Below are 11,252 nucleotides of genomic sequence, written 5' to 3' on the forward strand. Positions count from 1 at the left end.
AGCCTTCCTGATAACACCCCTTCTATGGGCAAAAAATCAAAATGAATCAGGAATGAGTATGGAAGCATCTTCTAATAATGCCTGCTTGTCTTGGGGATCTGGTTGAGCCCTGCTTAGTTATGTGATATCTCATCTCTGCCGCTTCACACCTACTTTTGATTTTTTTCTAAAGAGAGTATTAAGCCTGAAGCCAAACAATCATGAAATAGTACAGACAATAAATTCCGGGCTTATGCACATCTCCCCTCACACATGCTGAATTGCAGCTGCATGTCTGAGAAACCCTTGTATTTTGTAGTTGCCAAGAGCAGCTGACCTGGGTGTCACTGGTGCATCCTGATGGGGAAAGGTTATTTCTCCATATCTCCACAGCATCAGTGCCAGAGCCTGAGCAGGATCCCCCCACAGGAGCTTCTCCAGTGAGGGCTGAGCTGGGGGTGCCTCCAGCCCTCTCTGTTCTGCCTGTGGCCTCACACCAAGCATGGAATTTTTTTTTGCAACTTTTTCTCATTGTCACATGTGCTCCCCATATCTGATCAATCCTCTTTGCTCCCCAGATCCCTTGTCCTTTAGCTGGTGTTTTTCTGGGCAGGACTGCAGACACACAAGGGTGCCTGGGCACTGAATTCCAGTATAGAGTGGCGAGATTTAGGCACCATGCAGATCTGAGTTGAAGGAAAATATCTTTCACTTGCTAGCTTGGCTGTGAACATTTATAGGAAAGATATCTAAGGTAGCTCAGTATACACTGGGGCAGAAACTGCAAAGGCTCGCCAGCATTTAATGAAGTTTTTATAAGTATGCAGAAACTATAAATATCTGTCCCAACAGCATGGAATGTGTATAGGGGTACAGCAAAATTTCTGCTCGTCAGGTAGGCACCGTAAGGTAGGCACACTTAGGAGACAGGCAAAATCATATCTCAGCCCTCATCTGAGGGCTTAAGGGTCCCTTTACTCTCCCCATCTCCCATGGTGATGTTTGCACTCATTCTGTGTAGCCCCCTAAGATCAGCTCCAAAAGGAAAACTAGTGTTTGAAATCAGAGAAGATAGTTTGTGTGGGAAGAAGAAAAGATCAAAGACTAACCTAGATCTTAGGAAATGAACCACAGATCAAGCAAGAAAGAAATGATGAAAATGAAAGAAACATCTCTCAGGCTGCAGAATTCGGATCTGGAGAGCTGAAGTACTCTGCAAGTCTGCAGTGAGACCAAGAGGCCCTGTAGCCATGCATTAAAAAAGCTGAGAGAAGATGAAAGTAGAAACACTTTTCTCCGAAACTGTTTACAAAACACTCAAGGAATGCTAGAGAAATGCATAACGTGCTGTGTGTAGACTGAAATGTGTCATCATTTGCAAATGACAAAATCAATATAAATTATGAAGAATAGGAGTTATTTCCCCAAAATGTAGACTTTGAGAACATTTTCATTACAGTGATAAAAGTCACTGCATGTTAATTGCTCTTCAACATTTATTCAAGAAGCTCTGATGATTTAAAAGACTGGTGGAAATTAGGAGAACTGCAGCTTCTAAACAACTGAAAATCAGTCATTTAATATTTTCCTCTTTGGGTTGTTGTAAAGCATTTTGATTTTCTGACCATCCACAAGGTGAGTAGCTAGTGGCCTTCTCTTTACAGAGGACAACCTGCTTGTTATACTTTCACTCGGCCCTGAGTAGTGCTAAATAAGAGAACTTAGATGAGTAAAATGCATGGGATAGTGTAAAAACAGAGCAAAGGGCAAAACCTAACCGTTTTGAAACCTACCTAAAAATCCCATTGAAGGGGGCAGAACATCACATCTCCTTTGGAGAGGATGAGTTTAAATTTATAATAGGGTCCTCAGCAAAGATATAAATTCTCACAGTGTCTTCTGCCCTTACTGCTGTCAGAACAGCTACTGAGCCCAGAAAGGAGGCAGTTCTGCCCTCACTCTCCACACTGCTCTGATGAATGGTGGTCTCCTGAAGATGCTGAGATGGAAGCTGAGGGCCTTGTCATTTTCCAGTGCTATCAGGAAATCTTGCAACAGTCAGGGAATAAAATGTAGTTGCACTCACTCTTCTATGTTTCTTTCTCATGGCTGTCCATGACATCATTTTTTCTACCATCCAAAATAAGTGGCAGGACATAGCCTCCAGAAATATATTTCAGGCTGCGTGCATGATAAATCACCTTTCACTGCAAAAGGTGAAGAACTGACAGCCCTGTGTCTATGCTTCTTAGCCATGTCCTTTAGAAAGAAAATTGCCTCCATCTGTTTTGAAATGTTTGTTTAAGTTCTGGAAATAAGAAAGATCTATTTACATCGAAGTAAAAACTTTTTTATTTATTTATTTTTTTTTTTTTTAGGTCCCTAGAGGCATCCATAATCTTGTCTTCTACTGTGGTTGAAACAAAGTTCAAGAGATGTGTGGCCAGAGACAGGTTTATGTTTATTTCCTTAGAATTGCCTATTTATTTATGAGCTAGGTTAGCCTGGCTTAAGTAATGTATTCAGCAGTCTCAGTTCTTTTGTCAGGAATATAAAATACCTTGAGTGTTTGAGAAGTTGATTTTTATTAATTCTCATCCCTTTCAAAATTCAGCTTTGCTGCTGTCCTTTCAAGTGTTCCTCTCTAAGACCGAGTGTTGACTACAGCAGCTCGTCTTGGGAAGTTATTGAAACCTCTGAAAGAGAATAATTTCTGGGAGTCAGGCTGGGAGAAGGCAAAGCTCACAGCCAGAATGGCTCATTTGCTTAGAGGTGGGCAAAGAGACACCTGTGTCTTCCATCTTCTGTGGCTCCCATAGCTCACCTTAGATCCTCCTTTTCTTCAGGGCACAGATGTGGGATTCTGCTTGGTGGCCTGATATGACATCTAGCCATTTATGTCTATAAAGTAGTGTAAAACTGAATTCTGCAATATAACCTAGGGGTACAGGAGAGGTAGAATAAGTCTCCAACATGAGATTTTACTTTGCCCTTTCAAGATTTTACACCCTCTGGTTAAGTAAAATATTTTAGACTATAAATATTTTAATTTTTAAAATATTTTAGACACCAGGCTTTCTTTACAGAGTTGTAAACTAATGTTTTTCCAAGTTGCCAGTTCCCATTCTGTTATTTCACCTTCCCCTCCACACAGGTGAGCCCTGGGAGCTGAGGAATCAATTCTCATCTTCAAAGATGTTAAAGCGGCTAATAAGATTGATAGGGTTACCTTCATCTCCAGATAAAGCTGGCCAACTTTTACTTGCTGCTCTGTATATCAGAAATTTCTACCCCTCCTTTAGAAAAAGAAAAATAAAGGTTAATATTCGTTCTTGACTGATATCCGATAAACATTTGCAGGCACAAAGTACTATGGGATATGACTGGTGATGGAACAGATTTTTTCATTGTTTTCAGATGTTTATGAAAATGACATCAGAAGTTGTAATGGTTTAGGGATTTAAAGTTCCTACATGCATCTCAGTTACAGTAAGTGTTTATAACAATGTGAGATCCCTGCTGTCAATCTGCATCTCCTAACGTGACTGATTTTGTAGTCTCTGTTAAGAACTTCTAATGAAATTTTTGTTTAGCATGAAGTCTTCTCTATCTTTTAAAAGTCTGAAAAGAATCTCCTCCCCTACACAGAAAAAAATAATCCAACTTATAGCCTCATACAGATTAGTCTACCCAAAGCATTCGAGTAACAGCATGGTCCATGGTCCTGGGCACTTGGACTGACAAAGGAGAGTAGTGGTACGTCACTGTTCCCAGTGCAGACTGACACCGAAAGAAGACAGGACACGTAGCTAGCCAGAAGATTTCACACCTTTCTCTTGGTGTAAAGTCTGATGAAAGTCTGAATCCCTTTCTCATCCATGGTGGTCACAATTTTTTCTGCACACCTTGTATCACTAATGCACTATGTTTTCTCCCTCCCCTTCTCTCCTGCTTGGTCCCAGTCTTAGTCCCCTTTCCCTGGCTCATCTTCTACATTCTAGTGCTAATCTCTTTGACCAGACACTTTTTCTATCTTAATCTCTGCCTAATTTATAGGCAGAGATCTTTATATCTCAAGATCTCAAGTGTCTACTGATCTCTTAAAAAAGGTAACATCCAAAAACTTCGCCTGACTGATAATCTACAATTTGCACAATTATTTTTGGCATAAAGGTAATTCTTCTGTCATATTTTCAAATGGTGGACGTGGTACTAAATCTGCTAAGAAATGTTTCAAGGGTTACATGGCATGAGCAGTGGAGCATTATTCTCTCTGTCCTCTCCTCAAAACAGCTGTGGTTCCTCTGGTGAGAGTTTCTGTGCAAGTTCAGCTTGTGTTAGATAGATGATGATGAGTTTTATTTGCATAACTGATGTGTGGCAAAATTATAAGCAACTCAAAGCAAGTTGCTAGATGGGGACCTTAGTGATCATGCCCCACTGCCGTGTGTGTGCAGTTTTGTGCCTCTGTGCATGTGCATGTCTGTACATCAGGCAAGAAACATAAAGGAGGTTGTTTTCCAACAAGTAAGTAGTTGTAATACCTCGGCAGAGCCCTCAAATCAAAAGGTCACAGAAAAGTCAAAGCACAAAAAATCTACCTTGCTCCACAGGTCTCAAAGTCAGCTGAATAAGAATTGCTACGAGGATTAGGATTAATTCAGGACAGCACCCTGATGCTGTCTTGGTATGTATGCCCTCACTGATAGGATTCAGGAAAGAGAGAATGAAAAACGGTGGAAACAGTCTCATCTTGAAAAGGTTTGCTCAGAAAAGCAGTTCCAGTGAGCAGCCACGCTAATAAAAAATAAAAATAAAAAATAAAAAAAAATAAAAAAGAGAAGGCAATTGCAGCCATTGCCAGGACTTTCACGCTCTGCTTAGGCTGCACCTTTGATCCTGTATGAAATCCCCAAAGCTTCGTGCCACCTGACAACGATGTCCCATCTCCTGTGAACTGGTTTAAAGGACGAATCTGTTTCTAAAGGACAGAAAATGCATGATACAGGCTCTACTTAGGAAAACCCAAGTGATTTCATAAAAACAGGGTTGTGCTTTACTGGCTTGTTAGAACATGTTGAGTTTTACCGTCAGTGTAAAGGCTTCCGTAATGAAACAGCACTACACTGGATAGGATATTCATAAAGCTTTTAAGACAATTCCTTGGTTTCCAATTAAAATAACATCTAAAAGGCAGAGTTATAGAGCCATGAGATATTAGTGCAGTGCTTAAAATTAGGCTAATTCTAGAAACCATCTCTTAAAAAAAAATAATAAAGAAATAATGACCATGAGAGACTGCAGAAGCCAGCTGTGGGACATGAGCTTTGTTATTGTTTATATTAATGAGTATAATGACACTGAAATCAAGGTTTTATGGTTTGTAAATTATGCTAAATACCAACAAATGATATGGGCTTTGAAATTGGACTCTGAAGCAATATCAAATAGTGAATGTGATTAAATATAGATAAACAGAGAAAAATCAGTCATGGAACTAGAAACCAAAAAAGCAATTGCAAAAAATGGAAATTTGCTGCTATAAACTGACAAGAAAAGAGATTTGTCAAAGAAAGGGAAAATGGATCAGAAGATGTCCTGAGTTCAGGCAGCAGTTTCATTAAAGAATGCAAACAGGACATTGTCTGCAGTGCTTGGGAATATAATCATCTGAAAATCAAAGGGAGAGGTAGAACAGTGTTTCTGTACAACATATTAGTTAAAGACCTTCTACAGTAACAGTCATTATGCTTTTGAAAAAAGCTAATTTCTGTTAATGGGACAAAATAGAGATGAAGTCTAATATACATATCAAATGTTTGAATGATGGAGAAATTGTATAAAAAACACTTGTTCCTCATTGTCTGGTGAAGAAGGCCATACATGTAAACATTCTCACAATGAACCATCAACATTGCTCCTGAGGAAAAAGAACACAGAGGCAGGAATAGTAGAGAAGAAATATAATCTCCACCAATAACTCTTACCCAAATGCCCTTGTGCCCTCTTCTCTTCCTGCCAGGTGAGGGCAGCACTGTTCATGGGGGCAGATGGTAATGAAATATTTAGGAGGCATGTGCTGATAAGAGTCCTTCATATGAGGTGTCTTTGGTGTAGTAATGGACATGCAAGAGATGTCCTGAAGAACCAACAGCTATTGTTACACACCATTTATGAAGAGATGTGCTCTGCTCTTTAGAGCTCTCAATGCAGATGAGCAAAACCAACCAGGGACAGCAAGACATTTGCAGTGCAGCAACTTAGGTGGGTGGTGGGAGTGGAACCACAGTTTTGTAGTGTTAGAAATACAACAGTATTTCTGAGGTGTAGAACATATGTATAGCGAAGATTAATTCTGTTCATAGCTTTTGCCCATGGGTTTTTTTCCGGCAGCTGCAGTTCTCTTCATTTCTGACCCTCAGTTTCCAGATCTGCTGTGTGCCCCTTTCCTTTATTGGTGCTGCAGTAGAGCTAAGCTCTCTAACACATTTAATACATTTATCCTGTACAGCACAAACTGTTCAGCATGAATGTATTGCTCTTTGCTCATCCCTCTTGTGTTCCCATGGCACTATTGTTGACAGGTTTTGAACACATCACAGACAGAGAGGAGGAGAAGAAGAAATGAATCAAGCTAAAATCACAGGCAATGAAATTTCTTTCTTCTGAAACCTCTTTTTGCTTTATGTTTCATCAGAAAGTTCATTTATTACCCTGTTTTTAAGTGAGTTGCCTATTCTACCTTCAGGATCCTAATTGCTTTTCAGATTGTGTATATCATTAATACGCTATATCTTCATTTTCTAGCCTAGGTAGTAATCAAGCGTTCAGTCATTGTTATACTCACTATTCTGCCAACATTTATTAAAATGAGGCAATTAACTATTGTCTTAAATGGAGTTTAGAGGTAAGGCTCATTAGTTTTAGACTCATTACAATTAAGTGGGATGATAAATGTAAAATTATTTCGCTGCAGCTTTGTACAGAAAACTTGTCTGATTATGTACTGTCAGAGTTCACTTTGTGTTGTGATTTTGCAGTTCTTCTGGGCCTGTTTTATGAAAATCCAAGCCATTACATAGGCACTGTTATAAATGGTAAATTGCATTCCATTCACCGTCCCTGTGTTTGACATCGGAGTTATCCTGCCTCTCATCTTCTGTAAGGCAAAGCTGCCCCATGAGAACTAGATCTGTCTTCTGAAAGTAGTTAGACCTTTCAGCCCTAGAAGACATTTTATTCTTAATCTTGGTCCCTTGGCATCTGATTTTCTCTCTAAATACTTACGAATAAAGTATTTCTAAAAGGTCCATGCAATAGCATGAGGAGGCTATTATTCCTCCATTGCCTCTGTGTCTCCATGTTACTGTAAGTGCTATAGGTTAGCTGCTTGTGATGTACTAAGTTCTATTAGGAGGTCCACAGACTCTTCAAGGTACAGCCCTCAAAACACATTGAGAGAAATTGTTCAGCTCTCAGGAAAACTCCCAGGGCAGAAAGTGCTACCCTTCTAGCCAAGACCTCCAAATGTGAACATCTAACCTTCAGGTCTATCACACAGTGACCTGGTTTCAGAGGCTGGTTCGCCCTACTCAGCTCAGCTATGGAGCTCTCAAATGAAGTCCTTTTCTAATTAGGGTCTTTGTACAGAAAGATCATCAAGATCTAAATACACCCAGCCAGGCTTCCAGGTGCTGGCATTAGTCTCCTCAGAGGAAGCCTCTGAGGTGTGGGCCATATCATGTCACTTCAGTCCTGAGGACAATACAGTTGCTTCACTCTTTGAAAGTTTAAACATCCTTTAACTTCCAGGATGGTATTTAACCAAGTTGCCCGGTTTGGCTTGTTAGTTGTGCAGTGACACAAGGGTGAGGAATATTATTAATAGGTAAGATTGGAGAGACTGAGGGAAAATGTAAATAATAATCATGGTCACTAAATGATCTCTTAGGGAATAACTCTATACAGTACAGCTTTTCTGTGCCTCTGAACTAGCAGCTGAATATGGCACTGTGAAAGTGTTTCCAAAAGTGGGGAATGTGTTGTCAGAGATAGGGTATTCTTATCCAGAGACCCAAATATACTCTCCCTTGAAGGACATGTTTTTTATTGCAGCTTTCATATCACTGGAGATGTAAATTACATTGACACTTTGCTTATACTCATTTTAGAAAATTGAGAAGATCCATCAGAGTAAGGAGTAACCTAGATCTGCCCAGCTCCACACCTCACTAGCTTCCTCCCCTATCTCCACAATGAGATAAAAGGGATAGAGTTGGTTAATGGCTCTTTGAAGCCTGCCAGGCTTTCCTCTCGGTTCGTGACAGCTTTGAGAATCCCTGGGCTGGCTGCAAAAATGCTACTGCCGTAGTCCTCGCTCCAAGCTGTTCGTGTCTTTGAAACCACACTGCTAAAGTTGAGAGGAATCTGGCCTCTATCTGCAGGGAGGTCATGATCAAATGCCTAAGAAAATTGCAAATGGTCTTGCTCATCACAGAAATACCACTGGCAGATAAAGAGGACTCTGTTCAGGCACAAATGCATCAGTGAGTCCCCAGGATGTACAGGGGAGATGTGTCAGGTCCTCATCAGATGCCAGGGTTGGACATATGTGCTCATGTGCTCTGGGGTGTCAGGTTAGTCATGTCATCTCCTCAAGGAAAAAAAAATAAAAAATAAAATAATAATAATAATAATAATAATTCAGAATTCAGTCTCTTTTTGGAGCCCCTTCTGGATGCTCACTAACATACCTGTGCAAAAGACCTGCTTTTACACTTCATTAGCCAAAAAGAAAAATGGGACAGGGAGCTGGGGGAAAGAGGGAAGGATTTCTCTCAGTTGAAATCATAGCCTTTGCGAACAGGAAAGTAACAAATAATTTATATCACATTGACTAAAACCTTATACTTTATCCAAAACAAAATGCTTATGTGAGGAGTCTCTTTTATGTTTGAAAGTTTAATAAAAGCAGTCAAACTAAATTAAATCAAACCTGACTTTGAATTAAGGCCTCTTCTTTTGAAAAATGTCAGAGCAACAGGTGACAAGGTAAATAAGAAGCCTGCAAAGTGCAAACAGAATCACAGAATAATTTAGCCCAGAAAGGACCTCTGGACCCCTGCTCAGGGCAGTGTTCGGCTGAGTTTTGAGTATCTCCAAGCTGAAGATTTCACATTATCTCTTGGCAGCTATTAAACAAGATGGTCATGGAGCACCACTAAATGGGCTTTTGCAGGAGGGGAAATCATCAAAGCAGAGACATGATGCCCCAGCTACCCACTACTCCTCAGCAGCAAAGTAGTAGTCACACTGCCCAGCATCCACCCTGTTTAATGCCATCTGAACAGCTCTGTAGATGAGGGATATATTTCAGAGACTCAGAAGACCAGGTTTCTAACCCAGAAAACAATCACACTGAGTTAGTAAGGTTGAACCTGGTGTGCACAGATCACATCACTCTAACACCTGGGCATCATAGTGGTGTTAGCTCAGCCTTCATCTTAACAGCCTGTGGGGAAAGATGTGTTACTGTCTTCTTTCCATGGGATGGGGAATAATGCATGGAGAGACTGTGGCTTGAATCTTCAAAGGCACCTAGTATGCATAGGTGCCATGGAAGATAAGCAGTGCCTAATTCCTTTTAAAAATGAATCTCTGTGAAATTTGTTCAATGCTTTCCAATCAGGCTGCAGTACAGCACAAACTGAACCTTTTTGCCCATGGCCTGAGTAACTTTAATGCTGGAGGGGGCTCTCACTAATGGTGGCTCTTCTCAACAAACGAGTTTTTTTTGTTTGTTTGTTCTTTTTTTTTTTTTTTTTTTTTTGTGTGTGTGTGTGTGTGTGTGTGTGAAACGTTGCCTATGGAAACCTGAAGAAGGATTCATGATTCTTACACTCGTTTTGCAGATAAAACTTAAAAAATGTCAGCTGTGACCCCAGGGGAGGCCAAAAATGCCAGTTTGGAGCTGGCCAGAAACTCACTTGAGAATCAAGTATTTGGACATGATATAAAACCTATATCATCACTTTGGTTTGTAAACAAAACAAAAACAACAACAACAACAAAAATTTTCCTTGAGAATCTATCATCTTAACCAGTTTTCAATGACAACATTATGCACATAGAAGAATTTTTCCCAGAAGTTCAGACACTTCACTTTGATTGGTGCCTTGGATTTTAAACTGCAATGTGTAATATAACATACAATTTAAAATAACAAAATGAAAACAAGTAATCGCTTATTAATCAAAATGACTTGACCTTTTCCAGAAAAAAAAAAAAAATCAGTTCAGACTAGTACGTTATTTCAAACTATTCTTTGTTAAATGGAGAACAAACCAAACAAACAAACAAAAAAAAACAAACCAAAACAAACCAAAACAAGAAAACAAACCATTGAGCTTGTGTTTTCAACATGGCACCAGATTAAATTTCAAATCTGAGAATACTTCCTGGGTCAGAAATTTTGTTTTTTGGCTTGTTCTCATTACTGATTTCCTGGGAGAGCTGGGAAGGTAGCAAAACATAATGCAGAGAGGCTACAGAAGCTCTAAAACCCTGCAATAAATATTCCAGGAAAGGTACTTTGTGCTTTTGATTGTGCAGTACTGCATCCATGTAATCAAGAAGAGAATTTGTGCCTTTGTGAGGAACTTGCAGAGAATCAGGCACTGCCATTTTTCTGCATCAAATCCTCAGGAGCCAGTATATTCACACTTTCAGCAAATAAATAAGATCAACACTGAATTACTGGTTTCAGCAGTAAGATTCCAGGCAGCAAGCCTCATTCTGCTTGTTTGGAAAGGGAATTTAAATGAATGAAATTCAAAGTGTCTGACTTACAGTGCCACACTGCAAATGGCCTATCGATCCTGTAAATCACTCTCAATTGCCAGTTTACTGGAGAGTTTCTGCTCACAGTACACTACCTCTAATTTAAGAAAATCTGCTAGCAGCAAGGGTAGGAAGCCCAGGTCACCTGCCTTTACCCACATGTTCTGTGTTTGCCCAGAGAGGAAGGGGAGTGCATGCACTGATTTGCTGGATTAGATGTGACCCTGCTTCCTATCTCCCTCAGAACAGAGTGCCTGTGATTAGTAGCTATCTGTGAAATCTTCAAAGTGAATTGAGACTTAGTGGTCTCATCTGACTCCCTAATGGTGTGTAATCCCTCTGCATGGGGGTTGAGATGAGTTGATGTGACGTAATTTGTAATTAGGCTGCTTGAAAAGCTGAGAGCCGTCAGCTAGCTGGGTAAATCCTGCTTT

At 40.0% G+C, this 11,252-nt stretch overlaps 1 long non-coding RNA gene across 2 annotated transcripts; it reads right to left on the reverse strand.

Moving 5' to 3' along the window:
* Positions 1-8,385: 8,385 nt before the first annotated feature.
* LOC118162659 lies at positions 8,386-10,898 on the reverse strand. 2 transcript variants are annotated; one of them, XR_004748556.1, is made up of 4 exons: positions 10,828-10,898; positions 10,080-10,166; positions 8,980-9,043; positions 8,386-8,632 (listed from the first exon to the last, which is right to left on the reverse strand). It is a non-coding gene; the product is annotated as an uncharacterized LOC118162659 (long non-coding RNA). The 2 variants fall into 2 exon arrangements; XR_004748555.1 differs by having other exon boundaries at positions 8,975-9,043.
* Positions 10,899-11,252: the final 354 nt, after the last annotated feature.

The sequence above is a fragment of the Oxyura jamaicensis genome, chromosome 2 (assembly GCF_011077185.1).
Source record: "Oxyura jamaicensis isolate SHBP4307 breed ruddy duck chromosome 2, BPBGC_Ojam_1.0, whole genome shotgun sequence".
Classification (NCBI taxonomy): Eukaryota; Metazoa; Chordata; class Aves; order Anseriformes; family Anatidae; genus Oxyura; species Oxyura jamaicensis.